We start from the raw sequence: 15,554 nt of genomic DNA, 5'->3' as shown, positions 1-15,554 counted from the left end.
TTATGAATCGTAATGTAAATATCTGATATGCAGGATGGTCTTACGCGACCCCTGTGAAAGGGTCGTTCGACCGCCAAAGGGGTCGCGACCCACAAGTTGAGAACCACTGCTTTAAATAGTAATAACAAGAGTAATTTATATTTGTCCAGCAAAAAGTTTGACTACACTCAATTATGATTCAATCAAAAATCAATTTTATGCCAATTAAGAGACCAAATAGTGCATTTAAGTCTTATTTGTACTATTTAGATAATTTTTACTTTTAGTGTATTAATGGAAATAAGGTCATTTAACTTAATGAGAATTGAAGGACTAAAAATTTTTAAATACATTTGGAATAGAATGACAGTAAATGGTCTTATTAATTCTTTTAAAAGAAAGGGTTTTTTTAAACTATTAAAATGTTACTCTTGTTCCTTTAGTTTTTCACTATATCTATGTCTGTTGGTTAATGTAACATAGAGCTTATAGGGTTTGTTTGTTTGTTTTCTGTGCTTTTTAAACAGAATAGAGAACAGTGATCAGGAATCTGAATTGGCTAAATACCAAGTATCAGTTTCAGTATCAAAGGGCTGTCTATTACTAAAAACTCCATCTGTTTGACACTCTTGCTGGTTCCATAGGAAAGTTTAATTTTTCCTGCAAAATAATATGTAGTAAATGATTTCAAATATCCAATTGTATGGTAATTTACAAAATTGATGACATGATTATGTTTGATATGAAGACAGAGTATTAATAATGGAAACAATAGTAATACTAGGGCCATCTGTTTCACAAACATACATGCCTGGCAAGGTACTAGAATTTTCACATAAAGACTAATATGAAACATCTGTAATCTTACAACAAGCTTACAGAGGAAGTACAATTAACCCCATTTTATAGAAGAGAAAATTGAAATTCAGAGGTTTAACTAATGTCACACAACCTATATGTAACGAAACCAATATTTAAAACAAAGTTTGATAGCCCACATTTTCCAGAATTCTTTGGTGATTCCCAACTTTTCATGAATTTGATTGAAACGAGAATCTAAAATTTCAAATAGCCTTAATATAAGTTCTCTTCTATAGCAGTATGATGAATAGTGACTAAAAATATTACAAAAATATTTAACTTGAAGTGCATCTTTACCTTGATCTTTCCTCAAATTTGTCATTTTTTCAAAAGTCCTGATTTCATCAGAGAAAAATATAAATGAAAGTATCCTACATTTGTCATAAAGCATGAATTCATTTGTAATCTCACATAATTAAAAAAGCATGAAAGCAATTTCAGGCTTTTATTCTTCAATCTATAAGTAAGAACTCAGCTTTAAAGTATGAGGGTCAATTTCAAATTAGAAATATCTTTGTGTAAGTCATGCGGCCATGTGTTAAGGACACAAACTACAAGTATCACTCAATGTTAAATATTTTTTTAAAAAAGCATTTCCTATTGCCAATGCAATGTGTAACATTTTTCTAGGCATCCTAATGTCCTACTAAAGTATCTGAGTTAATGGTAAGATAGGTATTTTTTGTTGACTAGCAGACACCAGTCTTCCACACCATCATAAAGTTTAATTTTCTGAACTCTTTACATGCAATTTATTAAGCTGCACATGGATGATTACAGTGAGAGGAAAAGGTCACTCTATTTGACATGCTATCTTATATCTCAGTGTCTTATACTTCCTTGTGAGAGAAACTGAGAGAAAAGGAGAGGGAGTAATCAGTTTCATACACCACTGGATGCTTTAACAATAGCTAGCTTATCTGTCTTTACAAAAAAAAAAGTACAGAATGAGTCATATGAAAAATTGGTAACAAGTCACTCAATATTAACTTTTTCAAGGTTCTATTCCATCATGGTTCATACTTCACACTTCATAATGGGATAGAGTGAATGGTCTTTTTCCAAAAGATATTTGGTGATTCTTGGATCCCCTTCTTAAAACCTCTCAAGGCAAATTTCAGCACTACACACAGATGCCTCTCAAGGTGACCTCTATCAGCAAGTTCCCTCCCTTCTATCTCATTCTCTGCCTGCCCCACACAGGTGATCCATATGTCCTATATTCTAACCTCTTAGTCTGTCTTTTTGGACATGACATTTTTCAACTTGTCTGATACATCTTGCCCCTTCTTTCCCAATGTCTGCTGTCATCCCCTCCCTGCTCCCCTGCACATGGGGATGTGAAAAGACAAAGAGAAAGGCAATTAGTGACTGTAGAGGAAGAAGTACTGTGCAATCTATTCACCAGAGCCATTAAGAAATGTTTACTGTGTTAATTATGAAACCAATACATGTCCATTGTAAATCAAAAAGTATGGAAAGGAAAAAAATCACTTTTAATTAAAACAGAAATAACAACTGTTTACATTTATATATAACCTACTAGTCACAAAGTCTTGATTTCTTAGCTAAAACGTTTAAGGGGATGCAATAGGTGAGAAAATCTCTCCAATTAGTCTAAGTTCTCTATTTCAAAATATAAACCTTAAAATTAGAAGTAAACAAACTTACTTATGGAATTCACTAAGATCAGCATATATCTGTGACTGGAATGAAGCCAGCTTAAATGTCCTTAAATGGGGAAGATTATATTTACGTTTCATAAAGATAATCTTCATAATGAATTAATATTGAATTTTTAAACTGGTTATTTCAACATTCCTATTGGGGGAAGTTCCTATTGGGGGAAGTAAGAATATAAATTTGTTTTTTATTGACCAATAGTTATTTGAAACTAATATTAGGCATGCTGTTTTATGCTTCCTTATAAGACAACTAGACGCTCAGTGCATGGATTCGTGCACTGGTGGGGTCCCTCAGCCTGGCCTGTGCCCTCTCAGGAGATGTAATAGTGTGCAAAACAGCAGGTGGCCCGGGAGAAGCCCAAGCCCAGGCCAGGTGGCGCACCACTCCACTGAGTAAGCTCGCTGAGCACATTGACCACCAAGGGGCAGCTCCTGTGTTGAGTGTCTTCCCCCTGGTGTTCAGTGCACAGCATAGTGACCAGTTGTTCGGTCACTTAGGCTTTTATATATATAGATATTTTTTACAGTAAGTAATACTATATTCTACCAGAGAAACTTCTCTGGAATCCTTTAATACCTGATAACCCCAAAGTACAAATTGGTTTAAGTTCTTAAAAAAGTTTCTTTCATTTCTAGTAAGTAAATCATTTATGTACAAATAATGGTTATATTAGACTACTAGAGGCCTGGTGCACGAAATTTGTGCATGGGCAGGGTCCCCAGGCCTGGCCGGTGATCAGGGCCAATCTGCGAGGTGACTGGCAAGGCAATCAGGGGACCCCTGCTGGCACCCACCTTGGCTGGCCTGACGCAGTCCCCTCGCTGGCCCCACCCCCAACCGCCATGCTGGTTGGGGCCTGTGGGCTAAGGGCAGCTCCTATGTTGAGTGTTTGCCCCCTGGTGGTCAGTGCACGTCATAGCAACCGGTTGTTCTGCCATTTGGTCAATCTGCAAATTAGGCTTTTATTATGTAGGACGGCAGAATTGCTGGTGAATTGGATTTTTTTTGGATGGGTTCTTTTTTAACATGTGCATGCATGTGTATGTGTGTGAGTGTGTGTGTGTGTGTGTACTGTATCCTTTTTTATTATAAAAGTAATCCATAATCAGGGTTTTTAAAAATTAGACTGTATATGTAAATATTTAATCTAAAAATCAAAAGTTTATAATCCTCCTCCTCAAGGTTAACTGTTATGTTAACAGATTGGTGTATTCCTCCTGATTTTCTTTCTCTCCCTTTCCTTCTTCCACTCCATAGCACCTGTTACTTCTTTATTCACTTGAAATGGGATTCTGCTGTTTACATAGATGCAGAAGTGAGACAAATTTTGTTTCTTTGTGAACTAGGACCGATTTCCATGAGGCAGATTTGTGTGTGCGGGATTAAAGCTGTACAATTACACTACGAAACTTTAACCCACACTACACATTCTAGAGACTAAGCAAAGTTACTTTACTTTTCAAGCTTCAGTTTTCTTATAGGTAAATGGAGATAATAACAGCACATACTAATAGAATTGTGAGATGTGTAAAGTAAAATCACACAGATGCGTTTATATCCTCTGCAAATTTAGTTAATATTCTTCCCCAAAATTATTTTTCCTTGACTACAAATTTTTATACTTTAAGATATCTTCATGGTGTGTATCAAATATAAAAATAAAAGCTATTTAACCCATAAAAATATTCACATTATTCAAATCAATTTGCAACTTAGACAATATTTTTTAAATTATTCTTCACTAAAATATTCAGCTAATACAGGCTTTAGAACACAGTTGTAAAATTTATCTTTTCTCATTATATTTACTAGCAAGCATCTATTGTGTATCTTCATAACAAGTATTATACGATATGCTTATACACAATCTTATAATAATGTTGCACATATACTAAAAGTGAAAGTGAGACTATCAATAATTTGGTATACTAGTTTCAATAATAAAGTGAAGAAACAGAAATCTGCAATAATGGAATGCATAATACATGCCAAGCATTGTATTAAGTGTTTGTAAGAATGACTTCATATATTTTCTCAACGACCAGTGATATAAATTCTAAGGTATCCTCATTTTCTAAGTGGCAAAGCTGAGCCTGAGAGAGAAAGAACCCATCCCAGGTCACATCCCTGGTCAGTGGGGTAGACTCTAAACCCAGGCAGTCATAATCAGAGGCCTCATCCTTGACCTCTACTGTCCCCTCTGACTTCAATGATAAGTTTTAGAGCAAGCCAGTTTGAGAGGAGACCAAAATGTGTATGTGTAACTCATTTTTCAAGCTAATAAAGAGGAATTAGAAGCAATTCTCTTACTTTGAATATTTCCAAGATAAGTACTAACTTTAAAGTCTGGTGATAAATTTTTAAACATGTCTACATACATAAGCCAAAATATTCAGAATATTTCCTTCCCTTGGATTATTTAAAAGTGAGTCTTGTATAATAACTCAAAACTCTATATATGTTGTGCCTAAGTGTGTTTATTTGCCCATCTTACCATTGATTAAATGGAAGCTATGTGTATAGAATTTAGCCTTCATGGAGGTTCAGATGTCCAAAATAACAAAACTTCAATAAAAAATGAAAATTATAAAAATACATTTCTAGGAAAATAGCCATGGTTGCTTTTTCTTTACTAATGGCATTCTCTATTGTACTGATTTGTCCAAATCTGTGTGATTGCAAAAATAAAATGTACTTTTCCTTTGCTATCTCTTGTTCTATAGACAATCCACACTATTGAAATGTATTTTATACTTTATTGTACCAGAATGAAGGTGAACATGAAAATAAGAAAAATTTAATTTAGAAGAAAAAGGAATATAGTTGGAAGGCTGAGAAAGATCCATTAGAAGTGGAACAGGTAACACATGAAAAAGAAAAGATAGACCACCCTTTACAGCCTTCAAAGAATATAATGTCCTGAGGTCTAAAAATTATCTTAAATCACCATAATGTGCAACTTATCACATAAGGCAGTAACTTTAAAAATTAAAAACTTGCTTTCCCTTTACCACAAACACAGAACATTCCACTGTTGAATATATCTGGAACTTCTGTTGTCTGTCTCAGAGCAGTCACTTTCAGAGATCATTGCATTTTCCCTTCACTTCCACCAGCAGATGTTTTTACCACTTTAAAATTTTTATATATCCAGTGTTGGTAAAAAAAAAAATATTTACACCAGCCTCTCACAGTGCATCTTAACTCAAATTGTACTTTTAGAAAATTACAAATTATTATACATCTTTTATTGATGTTTGAGAGATACTGTCCCAGTTATATTTGAAAAAATCCTGTATTTTGGCATACTGTATACTGTGAGTAAAAAATAGTAATGTGAGAATAGGATTAATTCTCCAATGTTCTCAAAAAGAATTGCTTATTTGTTGTATTTAGATTCTTAAGATATGTAACATAGGATATTATAAAAGGTTAATTACTAATGAATGAAACTTGGTGATGAATCGATTTGATCGCTCAGAAGTAGGAGAAGTTTGTTAATTCTCTCAGGATGTAATTCCAAGTATCTGTGTATTTTAAGTAATATTCAAATGACTTACTGAATCCTTATAGTTTTCCATCTCTACTTCTAACTGTTCGTTATATCACTCATGAAAACACTTTAACCTGTAAATGAGACTAGAAATGATCACCTCTGACTAAGTGAAATGGATTTAAAAGAAAGTGGCCTTATGATAATTTTCAACTAAAAAATAGTGGATAGAAATTAGTTCTCTGAGCTAAACACATTGCTGGCTCTCATATGAGGAAGCCTGTCATCAAGTGCAGCATCTTGGTTTAAAATGTTCAAGAGCCTGGCCTGTGTGGCTCAGTGGTTGAGAATCGACCTATGAACCAGGAGGTCATGGTTTGATTACCAGTTAAGGCACATGCCCAGGTTGCAGGCTCGATCCCCAGTGTGGAATGCACAGGATGAAGCTAATCAATTATTCTGACATCATTGGTGTTTCTGTCTTTCCCTCTCCCTTCCTCTCTGAAATCAATAAAAATATATTTAAAAAATAAGTATGTTTAAGAAATATTTAGAGAAAGAATACCCATACATTACCTTCCGAATAACAAAAATTAGAGCCCTCCTTGAAAAAGGCTTACCTTTTTAAATCTTCACTAGAATAGAGATCCAGATTTGTGGGAAGCATTTATCAAATATAACTAAATGAATAAATATTAATTTGCCTCCATCTTTTCTAATCTTATATTTCTTCTGTACCAATTATATGTATAGCATATCATTTTTATGTAAAATACTAATATTGTATATGACATATGTACATACTTATATATAGTATGTATATCTAGTACCTATCTATGCCTTGATATCTCAAAAACTTTGAAAATAGTATTGTTTTTAATTATCACAACAGCTCTATGAAGAAAGCAGGGCAAATTTTCTAACCCTCATTTTAAAGATAAGGAAACAAAATTTCATAGGGTTAAGAGATTTGTCCAAAATCACCTACATTCTAAATGGTAGGACATGTTCTGAACATTAACTTCTCCAAAATAACTAATCTTCTTGTTTTTTTTGTAAATGATAGCATCAGTGGTGAAAGACAGATCAAGTTTGTATGAGAGAGAACACTGTCCATGTGTAGTAATTATTAAACAGCTTTTTATAAAACACACTCTATAAGTAAACCAAAAGCTCTGAGATGTACATTTACCTATATATAAACATTCACTCATAACTTTAATAATTAACATATAGATACCTTCTAAAGATGTGCCATAATGTTGAATAATTTTTTAAAAAACAGCTTACTGGTATCAGTTCCACATGTAATTAATTACTCAAAATCAAGAGCCTAATGATTACAAAAGTGTAAAGTGAATTCAAAATGTCAAGTATATGCCAAATTGAATTATTTTTTTCTGATTTAGCTGGAAGAGGAAGAAATAAAAATTAATTAAAAGTGTAAAACATTAAGTAAGAAATTATCGGAAGCATTGCAATTTTTATTTATAATGCATCAAAATTAACACTCGCTCCATTTTTTTTTTTAGCATCTGTGATTCTCAGAACTTTTAAGGAAAAAAAATAGTGAATTATTCTGCCACTAGATAAAACATTAGCATAACTTTGGCTATCACTTTTCGTATTCACATTAGTCCTCCCATCTTTAAAAAAGGGGTGGGGACTTTATAAGCCTTGAATAAATCAGATGTTTAAATGCCCTGTGAATTTCAAAGTCTAATTTTGGCTTAGTTTGCAAAGGCCAAAAAAAGTCACTGCAATTTTCTAATTTTAAATCAAGCGCCCTATTTTGAGAAAAAGATCTCTGAACGTTTGAGTCTAAATTAAACAGATCAGCAGTTGACTTTGATTTAATTTCCTAAACAATTTCATTTAGCAGTGGAGAGACAGGCTTTTTTTGTGCGAGTGTAGTCATCAGGGAGGATTCTATTTGATTCAATTTATCTCTGTTCACCTTTATTATTAAAGTGCTTTGCTTGGACCCAGAAATACCTACATGTCACAAACTCACTGTTGAAGTAATACGTGGCATTTCAATACAGATTTTACAATTAATCTGCTGCATTACACCGTGCAGAAAATATACTAGCTACTCTAATATAAAAGCAGCATATTAGAGTCTTAGGCTTACTTAGTTTCCAGGTCACACCTCATTCCTGAATTTGACATGATGTCCTGAATTCTTGCTCCTGTGGTCTGTCAGATAGCTGAACTGTGCTATACATTTCAGGTTCTGGTGTGTTCAGAACACAGGTTTCTGGTTAACTTCTGAGATCAGGACGTGCACTTTTTAAAATTAAGCATAGGTAAACAATGAAAACATTAGGGTTCATTATATAAATAAGATATACCACCTAAGTTTCAAATAGTATAACAGATACAAATATTTGGTGATGAGATCATTCCTGCTGCCTCCCTCTCCCAATGTAGAGGAGAGAAGTGTTAGAAATGCAGAAGAAATGAGAGATGACTTTAATTATGTCTATGATGTTCATCCCCCCAAAAAAGAGAGTAAGATTTTTTGTATATGTTGCAGGGTGTTTCTAGAGCATGTATTTATTTCTAAAGATATATTATTTGATAATGATATTTGCTAAATATCTAATTAGGCATTATCTTCTTCTCTTCTAATAATAGATTTGTTTTTAGTAATGTTAAAATATTATAAGTGCCTTGTTTTATTTATTTTCTAATTAGACTTTATTATTACTGAAGTAGAAGTATACCTTATTTCTCAAAGTAACCTTCATTAACATTAATATATTGCAGCTGTATTCAATTTTACAGACTTATCAAGTTGTAGAAAACATTTACCTTAGTTTGCAAATAATTTGTATATACAACTAGTATATTTACTCTTAATAGGACCATAGGAACATAAAAATATAATCATTTAACTTATCAGACTATTGCTTCCTAAGTATAGTAGTTTTTTATTCATTATTAATCATCTTTAGTGCACAAATAGCTAAAATAGAATTTGGGAACAGAAACTTCAGAACGAGGTACAGTCCATTAAATTGTCAATGGCTATATATAATGATGGAATTACACTTTCAAAATCAAATTATTGGAGCACAAAATAAGGTATTAATGATCCTTATGATTAAAATATGAAAACAAAATAAGATCTTGCTTACATTGTATAAAATATCTGTTTCATAATATCTTTAATGCCGGGTACACTTATCCCTTCAAAAGATTCAGATCTTACCAGAACTTAAGCAAATGAATAAGATTATTATTTCATACTTTAATGGAATTAGTATAAATTTTATATTTTCCATATCATATATTTACTCAGCCTTTAATTCTATTGATTAGGCAGTTTTAAAAGTTTATCTTTTTCTCACTTTAAAATGGTGACGTTTAGAAACAAGTATTATCTATTGAACTGACCATCTAAAATAGGAGATTTGCCAAAATTAACCAATTCTCATGATAAGCATTACTTATAATTGATGTAATTCCTATCATATTTTAAAATAGACTTTTATAATGGAGTTAACAGAAAAAAATGTATGACATAAAACACTTAAGGATCATCTAATAGTTCTGACTACATTTAACACTAGTGACTTATGTCTTATATTAACATAATAACACTCAAGTCTATTCCTCATATTTAATATCCTAAAATATTTTCCATTCTAATTTTTGATATATGAAAATCAGCTATAAAATAACTGGAGAAACATACTATATGAGTTTCTAATTGGAATTAAAATTAAGGATTTATTATTTCATTTCTAATCAGGTCATCTACCAAATGCCCACCCAACACATTCTAAATTATATGTCACATATTAATTGCTCAGTAGCTTCAAAACTAGACTAGACATGAATTAGAATATTAATTAGTATCTAACGATATGTAGAATTAGAAAAAAACCCAGTTAAGGTGCAATGAATTTGGTTTTAATGTCAAGCAATGATACATTTAAAATTATAATAAAAGTCAATTGCTCTGCTAAAATGTTTCTTAATGTGTTATAAACCATAGAGCCACCTTTATTTAATAACTGTAATACAAGTGCTAAACTAATCAAATTCAAATCAGCCCAACTATATACAAGGAATACAAAATAAAGGGAGAAAATAGGAGACATCAGTAATATTGTCAACAATAAAGTATTTTTAAAAGAAATACAAAATAAACTAAAATATGAAAGGTTTATTGGCTTACATTCAAAAGTAGTTAGCTTTAAACTTGGGCCAACCAGGTGATAAGTTTGTCATTTCTCAGTTGTATTCTTAGTGGAAATTTTTCAAGAATGTTTTGACATTTTTTAAGCTTGCTATCTGATTTATCCCTTTTTATGAATGTCAAATTGATATGTGACCCGTGGTCGGCAAACTGCAGCTCGCGAGCCACATGCGGCTCTTTGGCCCCTTAAGTGTGGCTCTTCCTAAGCCTTAGGAGTACCCTAATTAAGTTAATAACAATGTACCTACCTATATAGTTTAAGTTTAAAAAATTTGGCTCTCAAAAGAAATTTCAATCTTTGTACTGTTGATATTTGGCTCTGTTGACTAATGAGTTTGCCAACCACTGCAACCATAGGAAAGGGAGAAGAGGGCAGCCACAGTTCCACTAAAATATATACATCAGCACTTGTAAATACCATGCATGGTGTGAAAGTAGCCTTAATTTCCAAAAGGAAATGAATACTCTCTCTCATTCCCTCAGTTCTTGTGGTCTTTCTCCTTTCCCTTTTCCTTTTTCCTTTCCTTCCCCTTCTCTTCCCTCCCCTTCCTTCCCCTGCCTGCCTGTCTTTTTTCTTTGTCTAATGGTGCCAACTAACATGGAACAATAAGAGATACTATTAATTGCCCACATGTTGGAGACATTAGATCTCTTATATTAGAATGGAGAAGAGTAAATAAATATATTTTTGCCATATTCAAATAACTATAAAAAACAAATCATTTTTTCATAAATTCAAAAATGGCAGTCTTTCAGCAAAAATATATTTTCAGTAATTTTACAAAACTTCTACCAAAGGGAAGGGTGTTGAATTTATACAATCAGCTACTGCTGTGCTATGTCTTATATAAGGAAAGTAGAAATATCAATAGGTTTGGAGTTACAAGCTAAAAAAGCAATCAAAACAAAAGCTGAGCATTTCTAGTATCATAAACCAAGCCTCACCTTTTGACTTAGTCTGACCAGGTTATTTCTATGTTAACCCTGTTTTGATCTTCAATTTGAATGCAGCAAGGCTCAACCTACATCGACCATTTCCTTCCAATGTTTGATTTTTCTGTCATTCTTATGGGAGTGTAGAAGATTTTTAAATATCTATGTCTGGTCTGTATTCCCTAGCTGATAGTTTGAACTACTCTAAGAACCTGGGGATTTTTAATAAGAGTAGAGGTTCCATGAAACTTAGTTCTCAAATAGCTTCTTTGAGTTTATTCATCAAATAATTCAGGGTGTAAAAGTAGCACATAAACATTAATTGAATAGCCATTAAGCAGTATGACTATTTGGTTTTGGTTGATAGAAGACATAAAGCTTCGTACCCTGTGGTGGAAAACAATTAGGTCTTATGATGAGCATGCCATTAAATATACTACTACCAGACGTAGACCAGTTCCACTTTACAAAATAGCAGTCAGCTGCCGTCAAAAGCCTGCCCGCGTTATAGGATGTCATAATTTTACTGTCATGGCTTAGCTGCTTATAAATATTGTAGTGTGCCTCATGCCTCATGCTAATGCGATGACTAATGGTTGTCATTATCTTCATTCAATCTCATAAAAAACTTCCTCAGGAGAGCCTGATCCTAGCTTGAATGCTGCTTAAAGCTAAACTGTTTTTCTAAAACACAGAATATAAAAAGCACTTAAGTACAAGAGGTTGGATGGATAATTTATTTTGTTTTGAGTATGTTTGACAGCTGCTACTGTGGTTAAATTTGCCATGAGCCGAATTGATATCCCTTATGGGAATGCCTTATAGATGCCCACATGTGTAATTGCATAATGCTTTACAGTTGTTCTGCTCATCTGGGACTATAGGTGAAGATCTGTGATAGGAAAACTGAAAGCTGGAATAAATTGGACACTGACTGTTTGGAGGGTCCACGATTTTAAGCATGGAGGTGAGTCCCTCGTAGAATATAAACCATTTGTGATGTCATGTGTGCGCTTGACTTACAAGACAGGAACAGAACACTTCATTAGGGGCCCAAAAAGAAATGCTTAAATGGATTAAGCAGCTCTTTGCATCTGATGGAAAGCAAATAGAACATGAAATTAATGTCAAACATGTGAGAGACTTTTCGTTTAATTCTACACTGTAGCAGCATAGCAGCAATGCCTTGATTCTCAAATGCACATGGTTTCGTATGTCATATAGCACCAGAACTTAAGGTTATGCATTTCTGTATTACAGAGTAAAAACTGAAACTAAAATCCATTAATAAGAAAATATATGTAGTTGAGGGAATGTGATAAATATTCACATGATTTCTAATAAGCAGGGGACACAGTGTTCCTGAGAGTAAATGTCACCCGCCATACCTGAACGGATCTTTCTGGAGCCCTGGTCTGAAGAGTTATTGTCATTGTCCTTCCTAATATCACCTCCGTGTATTAGAGGGAAAGTTCAGTTTTTTCGGCGAGAGCGCTGATGAGTAGTGGGCTTCCAATAACTGTTTGTAGAATGAAACGGGGCGGAATGGAGCAGAACGGGCCAGCCTCGGACCATGATTATTTGTTCCCTCCTAAAATTCTAATTTGTTCGAAAACAAAAGGAGGGATAAATGTATGGCTGGATGAGTGGTCAGGGATAGAGGCGGTTCAGAAGAGAAGTTTCTGTTTTCTTCTTTATACGCACTTTTATTTTAAAAGGACTTACTTAGAGAGTATACATTACAATGTATATGTTTGTTTAATGAGGCAGGGAACTGTGTGAGATATATCAGAAAGCTTCTCTTGAAAATACTTAAAGTAAAATTTTAAAATGTTGAATGGAAGCTCATTTCCCAGGACCTTATTTTCAGAGAGAACTTGGGAGAGACTTCAGCTGAGGTATGAATACCAGAGAGACACCTGGCCTCCGTCTATTTTGTCTCAGAGGAGTTTTGATGGAGGCGCACCATGCTTTTCTGCCCATGTTGAATCTGACCCATACATAACATCTTTCCAAAAAGTTCCATGTAAATTCCCAGGCACAATATAATACTCCCTTGGGAACTTGCTTTCAGCTAGAAAATATATTGCCGATAAGGTGACCATGCATTCTGGTTTATTATGCCTGCTGTCCCAGCACAGTTATTAATAGCACCACCATTCACTCTCGGATGTGTCCCCAGTATGCATGACAAATTATGGTAACCGTATCTATAAATAATAAAGAAGTGTTAATAATAATAAAATAACCTTTATGGGAAGCTTGCTCTTCGTCAGAGACTTTGAAATGCTTTCATGTATAATGACTTCTTCACAATAACCCAATTAGAGAGGTATTTTATTTTCTGCATTTTACAGTTAAAGAAACAAAGAGATGGAGAACTTAGAGAGATGCAGAGCATTGGGCTACTCTCATAGTGAGAAAATCTGAATCCAGATGAAGGTCTGACTCCTTAACAACATATGCCTGAGGATGATATGCCCCTTCCTGTTTTCTGGTCAACAGTAACTGGGTGGTGGTGTTCTTTACTTTTTCTAATCCTCACCTGAGGACATGTTTATTGCTACCAGAAAGAGGGAAAGGGGGAGAGAGAGAAACATCGTTGTGAGAGAGAAACACTGATCGGTTGCTTTTCCATGCACTCCTTGGTCAGAGATCAAACCTGAAACCTAGGCAAGTGCCCTGATCCAGAATTGAACCTGCAAACTTTGGGTGTATGGGATTACACTCCAACCAAGTAAACCACACTGACCAACACAACATTAACTGTTTTTATTCTTCCTAGTTATTATACCTATATTTTAATAAGTACTGTGCATTTTAAGAGGCAAGCAAAGAGCACCTAACTAAGCTAGAAGTTAACTGACATTTTTACTCCTATTACTACTACTACTACATTAATGATAATAACAAGTGACTAGTTTACCACAGGCACTGTATTTGGGGTTCCCTGTGTTCTCTCACTGACCCTTAAAACAGCTCTGCAAGGCAGAACACTTGAACCTCACATAAGTGTATAAATTGGAGTGCCCTGCGGTCCCAGATCTGTCTCTTGCTTCAACAGTGTGTTTGGACGGAACAGATCCAAGGACGCCCCTTCTTCCAGCCTCCGGCCACTCTCCTGCGTCCTACCCAGTCACCACCTTCAGAACCAGCCAACACACCAGGTTTTTTTCCTACCTTAACTCCTTATTGCCACACAACCATGACTCCCAAATTCATCAGAATTACCCCACTGAGGTGGAGGCTGCTGTCAACCGTCTGGCCAACCTGCCTCTGTGGCCCCACACCTACCTCTCTCCGGGCTTCTGTTTCCACCATGAAGATGTGGCTCCCGAGGGCTTGGGCCTCTTCTGGGAGTCGGCAGAGAAGAAGCCGAGGGTGCTGAGCGTCTCTTAAAGTTGCAAAACCAGAGCAGTGGCCGCATTCGCCTCCAGGATGTGCTGAAGCTTACTGAGATGAGTGGGCAAAACTCAGGACTCTATGGCAGCTGCCCCGACCCTGGAGAGGAGCCTGAGCCAGGCCCTTTTAGGGCTGCAGGCCCTGGGTTCCACCCACACAGGCCCTCAGCTCTCACTTCCGGGAGAACGGCTTCCTGGGTGAGCAGGTGAAACTCATCAAGAAGATGGGCGACACCTGGCTCACCCCGCAGGCTGGCCCGCCCCCAGGCTGGGCTGTGAGTACCTCTTAGAAAGGCTCATCCTCAGGCTTTTGGGGGCCCCTCTGCATTCCCCTGGTGTCCGGTTTTTGCCTGAGCCTCTTCCTGAAACTACTAGCCATTCTTTTAACCACCCTGAAGCCCTCTCCCATGCAGTGGACCAAATGGAAACAATAAAGCTTTTGGCAGAAAAAAAAGTATATAAATTGCTTTAGCTATTAGCCCTAAGTTGGTTCAGCAGTTAAAAATGAAGACTGTGGTATTAGTTATTTCAGCAGGCCTCTCCACCTGACGTTCTATGACTAGATGAGACATCTCTGGAGTAACTGATTACCAGGATGTCAGGCACGAAAGCTGATGCTGAGGAAGTTCTCGGGGCCAAGAGACTTCCCTAACACCTCATATTCTATAAGCTATCCTGCAATGCATTGAGTTTATTATGGTGTGCACTTTACAACTTTTATCTTTTGTTTTTCTCCTCACCATAGGACAAATGAGAAGAGAATTTGGATTTGAACCAAGGTAAGTTTCACTGCACTGTGCTAGAAAGAGCATCCTTCTCTGAAAGTCTCTAGTAATTGCCTTGAAACTTTCTGAAAAGCAGTATTAAATAAAGATGAATACATGATGTTTGTTCACGATCAAATTTTTCCCACGACTATTTAAAGAATATGAATAGAAAAACAGATATGATAGTGTTATACAGAGGTCATTGAAATTCTTTGTTATTTTTT

At 35.1% G+C, this 15,554-nt stretch overlaps 1 protein-coding gene across 1 annotated transcript in view; it reads left to right on the top strand.

Annotated features, from left to right (window-relative positions):
• Positions 1-15,341, top strand: part of KHDRBS2 (KH RNA binding domain containing, signal transduction associated 2) — a 513,200-nt gene extending 497,859 nt beyond the window's left edge. The window contains exons 11-12 of the transcript XR_002829782.1: positions 12,047-12,129; positions 15,309-15,341. The gene's annotated coding sequence lies outside the window, so the exon portion shown is untranslated. The remainder of the gene's footprint in view (positions 1-12,046; positions 12,130-15,308) is intronic.
• The last annotated feature ends 213 nt before the right edge of the window (positions 15,342-15,554 follow it).

This window comes from Myotis lucifugus, unplaced genomic scaffold, assembly GCF_000147115.1.
Source record: "Myotis lucifugus unplaced genomic scaffold, Myoluc2.0 scaffold_80, whole genome shotgun sequence".
NCBI lineage: Eukaryota > Metazoa > Chordata > Mammalia > Chiroptera > Vespertilionidae > Myotis > Myotis lucifugus.
Note: the sequence above shows the minus strand (reverse complement) of the source record. Positions and strands in the feature narration are given on the sequence as shown.